Genomic DNA, 18,791 nt, shown 5'->3' with positions numbered 1-18,791 from the left:
GGGAAAGACCATGAGGCCTCAGTCCTACACAAAGAACTCCAGGCAGCTAAGGCATGTTCAGAGCAGGAGAAATCGTCTTCCCCAGGGAAGACCACACTAGTTGGTTATCCAATGCCAAATGGTCAGCCCTGAAAACAGACATTATTCTACAGACTGAGCAGGCTGTGCTTATGTATTTAGGAATATATATACACATGTGTGTATGTATACATACATTTGTCTGTAACAACATTTTTTGAGACAGGGTTTCTCTGTGTAGTTTTGGTGCCTGTCCTGACTCTCATTCTGTAGATCAGGCTGGCCTCGAATTCACAGAGATCCACCTGGCTCTGCCTCCCGAGTGCTGAGATTAAAGGCATGAGCCACCACCGCCCGGCCTGAAACAACATTTTTTAAAGATCGTGAATTTTTAAAAGGGTGAAAGAATGAGGATTTGGATGGAAGAAAAGGAGGGGGGATGGTGGAATTATTTTATAATCTCAAAAAAATGAAATAATCATATATTTATTTTCAGGATAGAGTGATTCTGGGAAGTAAGGATATACACAAGATAAAAGTTTGTGTGACTCCCTGAGGTGGATGATGAATGTGTTCTCAGAGAATTTTTGTTGGCATGAATTACCTTTCCTAAGAGAACTAAAGCCAGTTGTCAAGTAACCTTGAGGCATCATGGGAAGGACAATGGGTTTCCTGCTTCTTTCTTCCACTCAATTTTGTCCACAAATCTTCAGTCTCGGAGCCCTGCTGGCCAAGTTAGGGAACAGAGGGTTACCTATGAGCAACGTTTTCTTTAAAAAACCGAATCCTACAGCTCCCCACTTTGGCCTCGTTACTTTTCCTGTGAACTCCCAGGGACTTCTAGAGTGCATTGTACATCGCTTTCTAGACCTTAAAGTGTGGTTGCCTGCAACGACTTCTCTAGTCCTCATGCCAGCTGACTTGTGCTTAAGTCAGGACATTGGGCACCTACTCTCTGCATCCCCTCTAGGAGGATGACATCATCCTGGAAACTTTCCTCGGCCTCTATGGAGCACAGCCCTAGGTCCCAGAAGATCTCTTTTCAAGCTCACGTCTGCCTTTCCAATCAACCTCCCAGTTTCCTGTTTCTAATCTGAAGAACACCTCCAATACTGCCTGGCGATTCATTCACAAACATCCCACACACATCCATCTCCAACCCCCTAGGCATCCACCTTTCCGAATTCTATTACTCCGGGTTTTACAATAGAAAATTGCTTTCAGCAACGATGCAGTCATTCAGCCACCACAGTGATCAAGGATTTGTTCTTCTCTCATGGTTCCTGTGCAGCTGAACAGTAGCCATAGATACAGACAGATATTAAATCTGTTGCTTCTGTGCATCAAACCACCTTGTGGAGATGTAGCTTGATTTGAATCTGATTTCTGAATTTTTAAAGGCCCTGGTGACGCTGACTTAACAAAGGTTTGGGAGTTTGAACAGTTCCCATGCGAATAGCATCATCCACAGAAATGTCTAATGAGCACACACTGTATTTCCTATACAGCTTCTTTAAACAATGATAGCAAATCAGGGTTTGTCAAATCAAGGATAGCAAATCAGGGCCTGTCAAATATTCCAGCAACTGATTAGAGGTTTATCACAGCTGCTGTCCTTTGTGTTTACTTTCAGAATTCTACGATTATTTGTACATATGCATACCCATTTGCCTGTGTGTGCACACAAATACAGTCCTGTATGTTTGCACATGGGCACATAAACCTTGTGATAGAGGTGTATTTAAGAGCATGAAAATGTAGTCTGTTTCTTTTATGTTTGTAATAGCAGAATAGTCCAAGTATCTCCTAAAAGAAAGATTAATTAGTATAGTTATGGTTCTTTTAGCAATGTAACTATATTCCTACGAATCCATAGGCAATAATTCTGATTCGAGAGCAAAGAACACCTGCCAGCCTCCATTCTTCAATGCTGTGTACATAGATTCTTTAGATCACATTATAGAAGGTGATACTATTTGGCTATTGGGCCTCGAGCGCCAGGTGGTGAACACTTACAGAATTCAAGATTCTGTTACCATGGGGATAAGATGCTGGTCCTTCTTGATGCAATCAACACACTTCCTCTTTCAAAAAAAAAAGCCCTTTCTACTCAAAAATAAATGAGCTTAGAAATGGAAGTTTTTTTCTTTTAAGTGAATGACTATTTTCTTCTAACTCTGTACTTAACAGTGACAGCTGAGGTGGGCAAACAAAGGATATGTAGAGAGAAATCCTGATTTACTTCTGCCTCCTGCTCTCTACACTGGCTGGTACCAGGTGAAGAAATACATTTGCAGTCCCCGGAGTAGCACTGTTCAAGTCCACATCCTATACGGTAGATTACAAAATGGCCATAAATCATTCCTCTCCCTTTGTCTGTGTCCACTTACCCTTAACTCTCTAGCTCTTGTCATCTAGAGTTGAAACTTATTTCCTTGCTCCTTGAATGTAGGCTGACATTGTACCTTGCCTAGCCAAAAAGAGTAAGACAGAACTGGGTCAGATCCATGCCCAGGTCTGAACCCACTGTCTTTCTTGGAATCCTTCCCAGCCTCCATGAGGATATCTCAGCTGGTCTGCAGGAGGATGAGAAGTGCTCACCTCATTCATTTTCATCTTTGCTCAGCGTACCACGGAGCCATACCTTGGAAGCAGATCTACATGACCAATAGATAGCCAATGGCAGAAACAGACCCACAGAATCACAGACTAAATAAACAAAAACTCAGAGCCCCAGAGTTTATTTTATAACAAATGATAACCACATGTCATATTTTATTCCAATTCTGTTCATCTTAAAGGGCATATTTGCAAGTATGCAGGTAGGTTCTTAAAACTAAAACTTGGGTGGGAATGATGTAAATGTCTCTCAAAAACCACAGAAAGTTATGTGCAAACTAAAACACATTCACTTGTCTCAACCTTGACAAAAATGGACAACAGTTCTGTTTCATTTCATTCATGAATTCAGATTTTATGTCAGAATCTGTTGAGTTGGGCAGAAACACCTGACAACAAACATTCCCTCTGCACCTATTGCATTTATTGAATAAAGCACCTTTGCTCTTCCCAAGACAAGCTTCCTGTACTGTGATGAAAACACACAGGGGTCAGGGGGAGCACGCGGTACAAATACGTGTAATGTAAGAGAAAATTCAGGAGTAACTGTGTCAATAGCATGAGAAAGAGAACAAGATCTTATATTTTGCATTTTATTTTACTTCATTTTACTTTCTCTTCAAGTCCTACCATGTAGCCCAGGCTGACCTTGAGTTTGAGATCCTCCTGCCTTAGCCTCCTGAGTGACATCATCTTTATTTACCAATGGGAGGTGAACTCCCACATAATAGACAGTACCATTAAAATATATTATACTTTTAAATATTTTTCTCTAAAGCAGCTTTTCTTTTTTAAAAAAATACATTGTTTTTCCTCTTTTCTTCAACTATGTATATGCCACTTTCACTGGAAGATGTTTGACCACAAAAATCTAGGAGAACTAACCTAGTTACCCAGTATGCATCTGATATGTGAGCAAGAATAGAATTTTTGTTGCATACATAAAGACTGGAGGTAATTAACTGCAGCACATCACAGCCTATTCTAGTAGATCTTAGTGTATAAGGTATGTTGGTAGGAATGGTCCTACAGTAAGGATAGGGAAATGTGTGGAGAGCAACTGCAGGACCCATTTTCTCAAGTAAGCAACTGGAAGACAAGCAGACACATCAGTTTAGATAGATGCATATGACTCATCTTTACTCATGACAAGATAAAGACTATGCTGGAAAAGAAGCAGGAAAGCACATAGGCTTGGTGGAAGGAAGATCATGCAGCTCTTTTTTCCATTCATTCTAGTTTAGAAGAAAGAACCAAGTCACTGGCAGAAAATCAGAGGAGATTAGAAATCTGAAGACCAAGAAGGTGGGAGCCTTCTCATAGAAGAGGAAAGTTAAATAGAGAAATGTTGGAGATGAGATGATCTTGCAAAGACTCATAGAGGTCATTTCCTTGAATGTGTTTAGCAATGTGGTCAAAGATGTTTTTCAAGTAGACAGCTTATTCTACATAATGTGTTTTGGCATAGTCCGTGATGTATAGTGAAACTATAGAGATAGATAGATAGATAGATAGATAGATAGATAGATAGATAGATAGATAGATAGATAGATAGGATATGATAGATAGATAGACACACAGACAAACAGATGATAGATAGGCAGACAGACAAATCCTCTCCTTTGCATGTTGTTGACATGATAGCCATGAGATCTGAAATGAATTTTCCTTGTAATATTAAAGTTCATATAACAAGGTTAGAAGTCTTGACAGGCAAGATTAGAATATTTAATAGGGAGACAATAAAGTGGTTAAGAAGAGTATGATTTTTTTTGTCAGACCATGAAACTGAATTGTAAAGGAGATAATTAAGAACAGGGTTATACTAAAGTGCATATTGGTTCGTTAGGACTGACGTAGTAAAGTTCGATAGACTGAGTGGCATACACACCAAAAGAACCTGCATTTTATTATATTATGGAGGCTAGAAATACTGTACCAACATGCCAGTGGGGTTGGTTCCTTTCTTTCCCTTTGCATGGCTTATATAGGACTGATGGCTTCTGCTATAGTAATCCCTCTCTATTGTCTTCTTCCTTCATTTCCTATAAATACAACACATTAGACCAGCATTACTGTAATTTAGTTTCCTCTTAAGAGACCTTAAATCAAAATAGTCACATTCTGGGTTTCAGGGTTAGGGTATCAACAGCTGAATTAAGTGGGAAACAATTCCACTCATAGCAAGGAGATTCAAATGGAAAGACAGTGAATGGGATGCTCAAAATTGAGGTTTGGAAAGCGGAAGTCAGGGGCATAAACAACATAATGAGTTTCAAAGCTGAAATTTAAAAAAAAAAAAAGACACAAGCATTTGGTGATGAAGAAGTCAAGAATAAGATTGTCCTTGTAGATACTGACCTCACTAAGATTCGTGAAAAAGCTACAAAATGGGAAAACTCAATCAGGCAAAATGTGGCAAGTCCTTGGCTTTTCCATCCCTGTGGTCCAGAAGCAAAAGTGGGCAGGATGGCAGGTTCCTACAACTAGGGAGGGTACCTACTGGGTGAGGCAGGCAGGAGACGTGTGCTTTAAAGGATCTGAGAAGATTCTAGTAGATGTGAAGACATCAAAGGAAAATCTTACTCCTAAAAAGGAGCAGTGAGCAAACCAGCCTGCCTGAAAGCCCAGGACTATGTGGAAGGCAGGAGGGAGGAAAATCATTTGAGGGTGAGAGGGAAATCGGGTTTAAAGTAGGTTCACTTATGCCCATGGTAAGTACTCTTTTTTTTTCACTCCAAAGTCTAGATAAAGAATACAAAAAAAAAACATTAAAATTATACTGAGAAATAGAGACTACCTAAGTCTCCAGAGGATACTAGTAACTGTATGATCCCAATCATGCAGGCTGGAAAACTGTCTCCGACGAAGCCTGACTATCCCTCACCTTCCAGGAGAAAAACTGAAATGTGTGTTTTGGGGTATCTTTCAACTATTACTGCTCTTCCTCCACATAAAACAAAAACTGTCACTGTTGGCACCCAGTACCAAGACAAGCAGTAAAGCAAAGGGACTGCCTGTGTAGATGGAGACAACAAGGACCGTTTGCTGAAGGCAGAGTTGATTGCCATTGTACATCTGATATGCCATAGTCTTAATGAGGACAACTGTGTGTTGTTAGTTGATTAATGAATTTGGGGGAAGTAGGTTGTAGAAATATGCATATATACCTACAAGCTATATCGCCCTTTTTTCTCCGTGGCTTCAGAAAGTCTGTTTGAGCATCTGTTATATCACAGATTGTGCTGGCTAGTCTTTCTGTCCAGTTGACACATGCTAGAGTCATTTTGGAAGAGAGGTAACATCCATTGAGAAAATGCCTTCAACTGATGGGCTTGTGGGTCATTTTCTTGATTGATGATTGATATGGGAGGTCCCAGCTCATTGTGGCCAGTAGGCTGGTGGTCCTAGGGTGGATAAGAAAATAAACTGAGCAAGTCCTGAGGAACAAGCCAGTCAACAGCACTCCTCCACAGCCTCTACAACAGCTCCTGTCTCCAGATTCCTGCCCTATTTGAGTTCCTGTCCTGAATTTCCTCAGTGATTAACTGTGACTTGGAACTGTCAACTGAAATAAACTCTTTCCTCCCCAAGTTGATTTTGTTTATGGAATTTTATCCCAGAAACAGAAACCCTTAGACACAAGTTGTGCGTGCTATATAAGGCCTGAGCTTATAAAAATAAGAAAACATTGCACTAGCTCACTAGAACTTCCAAAACAAAGTGCCACACATTGAGTATCTAAAACCAAAGAAAATTATGTTCTGACCACTCTGGAGACTAGACATCTAAGACCAAGGTAGCCCTAGTGATGGGTCCTTTTAAGGGTCAGAAGGAAGCAAGGCCTCCCTCATTGGCTTGCTGATGGTTGCTCTGTCATAGTTTCTTTTCTCCTGTCAGTGACAAAAGCCACCCAAGGAAGGGTTCATTCTGACTCACGGTTCCAAGGTACACAGTCCATCGTGGCCAGGAAACTATAGCTTCAGTAGCTCGACGCAGCTGGTCATGTGACATTCACAACCAGAGAGCCGAAGGGAGTGCATGCTTTCACTCAACTCAGTCTCTCTTTTCTGTGCATTATAGGACCAAAACTCACGGACTCACGGAAAGGTTGCATCTTCCTACCTCTCCGAGAGGTTTTTCTCCAAGGTAATTTTAGACTTCCAAGTTGAGAATCAATAGAAACCATCACACTATAATCATGCTGTCATGTGACACTGTTTTGTACTGCTGTACAAATGTCCTTTCATCCAAAAACTAAAGATATATTGGCCTGCAGGGCCCCATGCTTGCAAGATTCATATCTTAATAACACCCACAAAGACCCCATCTCCAAAACAATCAAATGTGAGAGTGAGGATTTTATCATATAAAGCAGCAGGTAGTAACACAGTTCATCATGTAACAGATATATTTCTTGTTTCAGAATGCCCGTATTTGATAATCCACTGAAATACTCCCAGAAGGACTAGGAAGGCAGATATTCTGCTGTTATGCAGCACTTGCCTTTACCAAGTCCTAGCTCCCACTCAGGAGCTCATATTTTATACTTAAACTGCATCCACAGTAAATTCTCTGTGATAAGAATTCTAAGTTCTTGATAGCTCCTCGGCCAGAGAATTACAAAAACCTGGTTGTGTCAAAAATCCTGCAGAATCGGGAATCACTGTGGCTAAATTTTGCTAAAAGATACACATATGTGAGAGAGAAAAAAAAATCTTAGTGAAGTAACCAGATGGGTCCATTCCTGAGAACGAAGTGGCTAGTTGTGCATATACTGTCTGCACTCCTATTAGATCTGAATAATTCTCACAAAGGAAGTGCATCCCTTACAGGACTCTGCTCTCTGTTTCTAACTTTCATTGAGTCCTCATGGCCCAGACTAAGAAGAGGAAGCCTCCATGCAAATAAAATCTTCAGCTTAAGTAATATTATTAAATATTAAATAAGAAGCATAGCATCATAAAGCAAACTGTTCACAGTATGCTAATTGAGTGAATATTTGCACAATGTTATTAAGGGCCATTTGATTATCCAAAACCCACTTGTATATGGCATTCCATTTCAAGCAAGCTCTTTTGCTGTTGATCAATTGCCCCTAAACTTTAGGGTTTTTATTTATTTATTATATGTATGTGTATCCCCTTCATACGTTTCTATGCTTCCCATGTATGCAATTGTCCACAGATTCAAGAGGAATACATCAGTCAGATCCCTTGAAATGGGAATTAATGCCTGTTGTTAGTAACATGTGGAAGCTTCAAACAGAATCAAGGTCCTCTGCAAGAGCAGTAAGAACCCTTAACCTTTTCAGCCCCTAAGGGTCAATTTTTTTACCTCTTCCAAAACAATGTCAAGAAAGTAATGGAAAAAACCCAGAGTCTGAACAATCAAGTCAGCCCCATTCAGGTTTTTATGTTTGCAGATGCATGTGTTACAGTTAAAGTTAAGATCTATTAATCATAATAGATAATAATAGTATATAATTGTAAAGACTGTTGAGCCTTTCTATCATGTTTTTGTCCACAGATACTGAATTTCTATTTTTTCTGTGAGACATGTAAGGTATACAGCTGTTTGAGAGCACTGTTTCCCGGTCATCTTATATTCAACATGAGCAAATCATCAGTTTTTCTTTTCTCAGCATTTGCACTCTTGAGTATCCTTTTCCAGTCCATAAATCAAAGTTCTTCCAAGAAGTCTCCTTAAACACAGGGGATGTCTCTGGGAACCATCTTCTAGTCTTTTCTCCCCTTTACTGTTAATAGCCACCCAATTCTCAAGTTCTTCTGATGCTACCACGTTCACTTAACTTTGTAGCTTGCTGTGATATGCCAGGAACTGAGGAAATCAATAGGGAAATAACAAATAAGAAAGGTCTCTTCCATCAAATGACTCATAGTCAATTTTGAAAAGAATGTCAACTATCAATCAAAGTAACAGAACCTATGTTAGAACTAGACTCTGTTTGGGGAGTTCAGAATCGATGTTCTTCAGGAAAGTTTGGAAGAGCAGAATCATTAAGGGGCTGAGGTGAATCATGAAAAAGAGATGGGGCAGGATAGAGAATTCAACAAAGAATGGAAAAAGGCAGACACAGGAAGCTGCATGGTAAAACTGGGCAAGAACCAAATAGCACGGTACCTGGAGCACAGTGTATGAAGGGTTTGCAAGGTATAAAACTACATAACAAAACAGAGGCCAGATCATGAAGGATCTGGTGTTTAAAGCTATTAGTGAGTCACTAAAGGCGTCCAAGAACTGACACAATCAGACATCTTTTCTAGAAAGCCAGCCCTTCCTGCACACAGTAGATTACAGTGAGTAGATACATGCAGGAATATTGAGGGAGAAAAATCAGGTTGGCACTATTGGAAAGATATGGGAGAAAGAAAAAACTACCTTTGTCTGTGGCCTCCATTCTCCCTAGCATCAGCTAAAAATAAAGATGAAAAATGTAAAGGATGTTTGAAAATCAGAAAATAAATACATAGAATTTGATGCCCAGTGACTGTTCCAATCAAGACATTGTAGGTATTGCCAAATAGTCACAGAAACACTAAGCTGAACAGAGCTTCTTCCAAAGTATAATGATTAAAAAACAAACTTTGGAATGAAACAAATTGACATAAACTTAGAAGAGCAGATCGATATAATCATGTTGCTAGACCTCACTAAGCCTCCATTTCCTCATCAAGTATCAGGATTATTAATCATGCCCTTCAGGCCCTCCTCTTCGGATTAATATGTCTCTCAATCCTCATCAGGAAAAGCTTCTATTTTCAGTAGGTGATGATTAACACAGAGACCCACAACTGGCTAAGATACAGAAAAAGAGAGAGAGAGAGAGAGAGAGAGAGAGAGAGAGAGAGAGAGAGAGAGAGAGAGAGAGAGAGAGAGAGACTTGGGAATGTTCATCCTTAAACTGAGTATCTATATCACACCTTCTCTTCCCAAGGCTTGGGGATTGTTGAAGAAGAGGGAGCAGAAAGAGTGTAAGAGCAAGAAACGTGGATTGTTATACATAACAAGGCACTTGCACATATGAACTCAGAGTGGTGGTGACAGCGTGCACAAGACTGTGCAAGCTCAAGCCAGACTGAATTCCACCACAGACAGGGAAGTTAGGCACACTCTCCCACCCTTTGTCAATAAACTTTTGGCAATTAATAGCTGCCAGGACAAGGAGAATCAGTTTTCTTCACGGGTGTAGCCCCTGCTAAGTCGACAGCCCTCCAGTGGAAAGCCGCACATCCAAAACTGTTAGAGTAATACAAATTAGATCTGATGCATTAAAAAAAAAAAAAAGACACAAAGTTGGGTAGATATGAAAGAGGGTGGATCTGGGGAGGGATGAAAACAATCAAAGCACAATGTACAAAATTCACAAAGTACTAATAAAAATATATATTAATAAAAGATTTACAGGCATAAGTAAGTCTTCCTCTTACAATACTATGAGGAATGAATGTGCTAATCCATACTCTCGGCACAGTATCAGGCATAAGGCTGAACACCTATAAAGACCGAGTGCTTTTTTACCAACATGTGATTGTTTGACACTGTAACAAACCACACGAAGAACACAGAACTTCAGATCAGTTTTTATTTGCTGTTGTTTTGTTTTGGGTTTAGTTACTTAATTTTAAATGTTGCTTCATATCTTTGAGTTTTCATTTCCTTTAATCAATGAAAACAAAAATGTTCTATTAATGTAATCAGATATATTTGATGTGAGATAACAAACATAAGAAGAAGCTTTAATATTCTAAAATGATGTGTGTATGCAAGGAAAAAATGAGTCTGACCTTAGTGTGGTGCATTCTGGGCATCTCTGACCACACAGAGATGAATACGTTCTATAGTACAGAATCACATCAGAGGCACTTCAGGCTGATAAAACAGCCTGAACTTCAGAGCCCGGACTGTAGGTCACCTATCACCCGGTACTAGCCCCTTACATGCCTGGAGCCTCCACTCCTACAACAGTTTAAGAGAGCAGATCCCATGCCCTCGAAACCCTTCCCCTGCAGCCTTGTTAATATGAATCCCTTGTCTTAAGGACATCTCAAATGTTCAATATTTCAGAAACTAGGTCACCAGTTTCTTAAACTGTGAATTACAATGCTACATTGGAGCATATAACTCAAAGTGAGAATGATGAAAAAACTTGGCAGGAATAAAAGGTTTCTGAATGTGTTGCAACCAAAAATTAATGCAAAATCAGGTGCATAATGACAGCAAGGTGCTCTGGAAGCACTTAGCCCTATCCATCACGTAACTTCACTGCAAACTTGGTTCTGAGCACACAACACAGGCTGCATGTACCATTGCGCTAAGCAACACCAGCTTATAGCGTCTGAAACACCCCAGATCAAGTTTGAGACTATTAAAAGTTATGAAGTAGAGTATTTGCACTTCATGTTCAAATTTTTCTGCTCTTATGGGGACATAATAGTTTGAATATGGAAAATGAAGCCTTCTAGTATTATTCGACTGCCATTCCTCAACAGGTAAGTATTGAGCTGCACTGTTAAATTGTCTGATTTTTAACATTTATTGATTGAATTGCTGACTTAAATTTCATCTAGAAATTGTTAAATGAATTTTGGTCTTGAGATTATGATGTAATTTCCAACAATTTCTGAAATGGTCTTTTATGTGCTTCTGCCATTTTGTATTTACATGAGATGACATAACATGAAATTCTCAACATTGATAATTAAAAAAATGAAAACACAAATTAACTCTGAAAGGCACTGAAGATTTGGTACATCCTGCAGGATCAAATATTCACCTAAGATTTTGTTCTTTATGTAAAATTAAACACGCATATCAATGTTATTAATATATAAGTTTGCTTTCCTCTTTAATAGGTGGGAACATTATATGTATACCAAAGAAATATTTTTAAGCAAATTTCTTAATGAGTCTTTAGTAGTTAATGTTTGCTTTGTATACTTATTTCATATCTATATACCCAATTTTCAAAAAGTATTTCTTGGGCACAAAGGACTCACAAGTTGAAAAGACTTAAGAAGCCTGCTCAAAGCCAATAAACTTCACCGAAATGAAGCAAAGATGAGATTTATTATGGGTCAAGAATATTTCCACCCGAGAGTCAATGCAATCTTACATTGTTTAATTTATCACATGCTTTAATCTTTGATGGCATTCATAAATGTGCAGATTAAATGCAATTAGCCCATCAGAACTCAGCTATCAGGCTTCACCCCAAAAGGGATTTATGAAGCACCAGAAGAGGGCAAATCTAGAAAGAGTCTGGTGAGAACCTGGGGGAAAATAGCTAGCAGAGAGCCTGGGCAAAGGCAAGTGAACCGGGGAATGATTAATTTTTTCCATGATTTCCCAGTCAAATATAATATGGCTCTTGGCTACTATTCCCTAGTCTGTGAGTTCAACAGAATACAGGACACTGGGATGTATTTTTCTATATCTTCAGGAAGGTTAAAAGAGGAAAAGTTCTCAAGTAGATAATGCTATGAAAAAAATTACTGTTGGGATGAAACACCAGGACACCAAGGTCTCCCATTCTGTTCCGAGAGTCAAGGGTCTGAACTGTAAACCCAGTTCAAAAGTAAATAAGACTTTACCACTGTTGATATTGTTGCTTAAGTTGTTTCTCTGATAAAAATCTGTCTCTCAAGGAACCAAAAGCATAAGATTATTTTAACATAGGGTTCCTCAATTTTGGTCCTATTGCATTTGGGGTCAGATATTCCTTGCCCAGTGGGGGCTGGGGACCGGTGCTGTTTTGGGAAGCATAGAACGGCTAGCAGCATCCCTGGCCTCCAGCTGGGCAAACCCAACCACCCCAGTATGACAACTTAAACATTTCCAGACATCCAAGGTATCATTCAGGATGGCAAAACTACTGAGAATCTCCCTGTCCCAAGCCAGAAGCAATTGCCTTACCTGTTCTCTGAGAATGCTCATGATGTACAGTTAGAAAACATAAGAAGTTTTCTGTGATGAAAAGAACTTTTTAACATGATGTGTTCCTAGGACTAGTGATTGGTCCACAAGAACAATAGCCAAAAAGTCCAGTATTACATGAATGTTATTCATAAAAATTTGCTGAGGGTGATAAAGATCAGAAGGAACGCTGAGTTTCTTACTAACATTATTGGCACAGCACAAGAATGGTCCTTTCCTCATGGACCAAGATCTCTATTATCCAGGGCTCAGGTACATTGATGACCAGAACTGCCGATCAATAGTTTATTTCTGGTTCTCATTTTCCCAAGTGGAGCTAGCTTTCTTCCTTTCTTTCTTCCTTTCTGGCTTATCCCTTTCTAGAATCGAATTCACTGTACTTTTACTTTTCATTTCCTTATTTATTATACAGAGTTGATTGAGTGAGCCTCATTCTTAAATTAAGAATATGAGTCTTTACAACCTCAACCTTAAAACAGGAAGTAAGCTGGATATGGGAGTACATAACAGTAACTCCAGCACTTGGGAGGAAGAGGCAGGAACATCACCGCCAAGTTCGAAGACTCCCATCTACATGTGATTTCTAATCCAGCTGGGGCAATATAGTAAGAAAGTGTCTTCATAAAACAAAATGAAACAGGAAGCAGATGTTTGTCTCCTCATCCCCACAAGCCAGGGAATCAGTGTGCTGCTAGAGTAAAGCGTGAAACTCCCACAAGCATAATGCTATACTCATCTGTTTGCAAGCATTACTCGTCTGTATTTTGCTTCAATATTGTAATGAAAACTTGTAAGCTGTTTTTTATCACCATATCTTCAAAGTAACACAGGGCACAGATTTCCTATTCCATAAATGTCAATTATTTAATTAAAGACAGCATTGGTTAAATTTTTGGTTCCTAGAGAGGGGCAGGTAGGCCACAGCACAGATGCAAACATCTCAGAAATGAGTCTGACCATAACAACCTATAAAATAAGTCGGTCCTGGCTCCCTTCCTCTCTGTATGTGCAACCCCAAGGTCTAATTGAGTGGCTGGGCTTGTGGCTTTCATTATAATGCTTAGATTGGGATTTAAAACTTCAGCTGAAATAAGATTGCTTAGGCCAGAGAGGTCGCTCCAAAGGTAAAAAATATACACTGCCAACCTTTATTTGACAACCTGAATCCAAACCCTAGGACCCACATGATGGAAGGAGGGGACCAGCTCCCACAAGCAGTCTTCTGACTTCCACATAGCACCATAGCATGCACACACCCATACATGCATACATACATAAATATCTCAGAATAGATAAAGATGCAATTTTTAAAGGAAATTATATTACTCTACATGTACGTAAAGTAAGATCATCTGCCAAGAGATGAGCAGGGTTGAACTGAGCTGCGAGGCAATGGAGTCATCGATTAGAACATCATCCCAAAATGAAAGTAACTGTCAAGCTTTCAGACATTGGTGTGACAGTACAGGCATGAGGTCAAGCCGGCGAAAGTGTTGACTCACTATTTATTTCTCCAGTGGCTCATTTCTAAGTAAGGGCCATGAAAGTGAGCTCAGGACATCTCAAACAAAGGCTCTTGTGGTTTCATAAACCAAGGGAGCCTGGCAGGGAATCAATAAGAACTCCTTGGAATCAAAAATATTTGAGTACTGGGTCAAGGAGGGAAAAGTATCTTCACGGTTTCTGCCTTCCCCAGACAGGGCCATCTCGGGAGACATGGCTAGAGAAGACTTCTGAAGATCCAACAGTGAGGGAACTGGACTCGAATTGCAGCTATGGGAGAGACCACGACAAGCCAGAAGTTCCAGAGACCCTCACCATCTCGCCCTCCACCAACCATAATGCACGGACTTGGGAACTGAGCCATGGGTAAGGAGAGCAGCTTTTCCCATGACAACTCCTCATGTGCGACCTGGAAAAGCCGCACACAGGGTTTGATCCAAAGGCTAGACTCATCATCCATTAGTACTCAGGAAGTCATCTGAGTGGAAATCAGAGTCACCTGCCTGTCACTTATTTACACAGCCTTGAGATCCCTGGTGTAGCTAGAGTTTTCCTGCCTTGCCCACAGTCCGGACAAATCTCTGTCACCAGCCAGTCCCACAGCCGCTCAGACCCAACCAAGTAAATACAGAGACTTATATTGCTTACAAACTGTATGGCCATGGCAGGCTTCTTGCTAACTGTTCTTGTAGCTTAAATTAATCCATTTCCATAAATCAATACCTTGCCACGTGGCTCGTGGCTTACCAGTGTCTTCACAAGCTGCTTGTCATGGCAGCAGTGACTCCCTCCTCCTTCCTCTTCTCTCAATTCTCCTCTCTGTTAGTCCCGCCTATACTTCCTGCCTGGCCACTGGCCAATCAGTGTTTTATTTATTGACCAATCAGAGCAATTTAACATACAGACCATCCCACAGCACCCTAGTCTCCTGAAGAAAGAAGCCCTGGGAGAAACCCAGCACTCTGGAAGGTCCTTTCTAGGCACATCCCTCCTAATTTCTATCCTGTCGAAACAAAAAGAGCCTGATGGTCACTGCGTACATACCAGGGGCTAACCTGAGGCAAAGAGACAAATTCTGAGACAGCATGAAATTATTATCTAGGAAGGTAGAACATGTTTTCAGATGGAAAATTGGCATTGTTGTGGTTGTCACAATAAATTAGAATTAAACAAAGCCTAAATCATCTTCATTATTCTAATTAGCACTTAATTTGTGGTATTCATGGATATTGAATATTATATGCTCAAACAGGCATGCCTTCAAAAATATAACTTCTCTTCTAGAGTACCTCAAAATCCACAAATATGCTAGAGAAGAGCCCTTAGAAAATGTATGGGCTAGTGGTCATAGTAATAAAATAAAGGTAATCTCATGTAACAACTCAGTTTCTCTACAGACACAATAGACATTATAATGCTATAAACCCTGCACAGTGTTTGGGCAGGAGAACCTTAGTTTTTGTCCATTGCATCTGAAAAGAAAGGAAGAAGTGGTTTAGAGCATCTGCCCTGAAGAATGTTTCGGGACAATGCATAGGATACTTGAAACCATAAATCACATTTTAATGGGATTTGTAATAAAAATGCCATGGGAGGATAATAACCTAAGGATCTGTCAACCTGTGAAACTGCAGTAGTAATTGTCAGTGGTTCTTTCCAAAGCCACTGTCCTGTAAAAGGATGGCGTGCAGGAAGAAGCATGGAATCCTGGTATTGTCCTTGGTAGTAGGCTGACACCCAGCACATGTGCCTGGCAGCTGGAAGGGGAAACTGCGTAAATATTTAGATAGGCAAGAAAAGAGGAGGGGGGTGGGAGCATTCCAGTGCCTAAGCTGTTCTTTCCTGTCACTCTCTGCAAGAGCAAATGCATGTGCTCTACTGCTTTGTCCAAATACTGTGCTGCTGCTGCTCACGGAGTTGGGAAAAAAAGAAGTAAGAAAAGAAGTGGGAAAATAAATGAAAAGAGAAAAAAAAAAAGAAAGAAAGAAACATGGCCTCAAAAATGACGAGCACATAAGTCAGATACGTTTGGCTTGCCCAGAAAGATTTTTCTAAAGGTTTTTCTCTGTTTTTAACCAATGGAAATTTTATTTTTCTGACAGTTTTATGGACACTGTTTTCTGCAAATATCATCTCAAGCCCTGGCTTATATCTGACGTCCACTGGAAGCCAATTCCACTTCATTTCACGGTCATCCACAAATGAATGATGTCTTTGGCTCCACAGCAGTACTGCTCGCTTTGGGATAACAGCATGGTTGTTATCTCTGAGGACCCCAGCTGAATGGGTGAGCTCTCAATGAGTCTCAAGCAGCATCCCATTACATCAATGAAGCCATTAAGCATATGATCCCTAGAACCACCATGTTGCAAGTCTCACTTGGGAGAACGTTTCCAACAGAACTGATTTCTGAGTATTATCCCTGAAGGAGATGATGCTCTTGCCATAGATGTTAAGGTAAACATGGATGTATCAAAAACAGACAAAAGATTCTGAGACAATATGTAAAATATGCAAAAAAATCATTATTAGAGACTGACTAATCCAAATCAATGATTTCTTCTCCCTTAATATGATTTGATAACAGTCTTAGCAGCCACGATGCCAGTTGATACCAAAACAATAAGCAAAGCTCTTTCCAATAGCTTCATCTTCATCACAGTGATTTTAGCAACTGCTGTGTTCACTGGAAGAAAAGGCCCTTGCGTCTCTATATACGTTGTCTTCTGATCTTGCCACAAAATTAAAATGGAAACCCACTCTTAACACAAGCCCTGAGTATTAGAATTAAGGATGTGGCCTGGCTTATACTTTCTTTCTTTTATTTGCCCATGTTCTCTGGGTATTTATTTTAATGCTCTTTCTCCAGATTCCTTTGAGGACAGAGGGTTGTCTCTCATTTCCTAGCACTGAAAAAATAATACTTTGATTGACGTTAAAATATAGTTTATCTAAGTAAATATTTGGGGCGCTTTAACGTATGATCAGACTTTAAATCCCGTTTTGTCTTCTCATGAAGCTGACATTTGCAACATTTATTTTAAAGTTGTCGCAGGTCTATCTTAAGTTCAACCTGTACATTTTAAAACCACATCATGCACTGCAAGTAGGATACATATTTAGTCATCAGAATACAAAGTCAGCGATTGTCTTGAGAGGGGTGCAAAGCATGCCTCCCTTCTGAAGGAAGAAAGCTCAGAACAGGTTGAGAGGCTCATCACGATCTCACAAGAGACATAAATTTGAGATGGGATTTGCAATTGGATACAATTTCAATGCACTGCTCTCTAGTCATCTCATTCTAAAATTTCACATCATATAAATATTCAAACATTCTATCAAAATCTACATGACAGGCTTGCAGAATCCATGGCTTTTTACTTGCCCCTTGCACACATACAGCCCTCATTAAAACTGTATACAGTTCAAAAATGAAGGGCAGGTGGACAGCTCAGTGGTGCAGCATACATTCAGCACACAGGAGGTCCTGGGTTCTATACTCAGCACAAAAAAATAAAGAAAGAAAGAAGACATATATGCAGTTGATTCTATTTTTCCACAGGACAGCATTATAAAGTAAAATAATTTTAAATATTTGTAATTATTTGGAAACAGGCACTGAAAGAAAAACTTTTATCTCTATCCGAATATGTGCATGAGCTCTTTCAGCTGACTTGTTAGTTTTCAAGGAATCTCTGCTAATCTTTTATTGATTCCATTATTCACCAAACTAGAAATCTCTGCCTAAAAGTGCACCTTTCTGGAATAAGCTTGAAATAGAAAGATTTGCTTGGATAGCCTCATAGAGAGGTGCCAGCTAGCCACAGGCAGACAGGAAGTCCACCATGGTGACATTGCTTCCACTTGTCTCTGCTTCCTGCCTTCACAAAACCCCAGAGTCACTGACAACAGCGTCTCATTTATTTCAGCACATATAGCACTCTCTTTTAGCTGCTGCAAATTGTAGATGCTGTATTTGATATAAAAAAATACACTGAAAATATATTTACTTTATCCCAGAATATTGTATTCATTTTAATCGTAATTCCTTGGGGTTCTTAAGAACAAAGAATTTAAGGCAGGAGGATGACACTCATGCCTTACCTTCCCTACCTCTTAGCTAAGTCATCTTTGTCTATCCATTCATTTAGCCAAAAATAACTACTGAACACTGTACCTGTTACAGACACTGGGATACAGTGTAAGACATGGGAACAAAACAGTTCCCTTTTTGAATTCCCATCTCAGTCACAGAAAGAGATGCTAATCAATGCTCATTAATAAAATATCTAGCACAGCAGAAGGAATTAGATGCTACAGAAAAAAAAATAGAAAACAGGCCAAATGGCTGGAGAGGTGTGTTATTGCATAGGCTACTGCTCCTGGAAGATTATACCCCCTGTGTTCCCAAACCAAGGAAAATAAGTGAGAGGCTGATAAAGAGACAGCTCCTGTTGAAGTGGCGTCTCCCAAGCAGCAGCCTCTTGATGTGTTTGTAGAGCTGGGGAAGGGATGTCAGAGGGGGGCGCACTAAGAGGCACAGACAAGGGGAAGAAACAGATGTCTCTTTCCACTTACATTTTCATTGTTCTTTTCGTGTTCACACTCACTCATCTCATTCTTTAAGCCCAACCTCTTTCTTGTTCTCCTTCCTGAGTTCAAAGCTTAATTAATCTCCCACGAAAATGAAAGAA

The sequence above is a fragment of the Peromyscus maniculatus genome, chromosome 12 (assembly GCF_049852395.1).
Source record: "Peromyscus maniculatus bairdii isolate BWxNUB_F1_BW_parent chromosome 12, HU_Pman_BW_mat_3.1, whole genome shotgun sequence".
Taxonomy (NCBI): domain Eukaryota; kingdom Metazoa; phylum Chordata; class Mammalia; order Rodentia; family Cricetidae; genus Peromyscus; species Peromyscus maniculatus.
The sequence above is the reverse complement of the archived record's forward strand: the minus strand, read 5'-3'. Positions refer to the sequence as shown.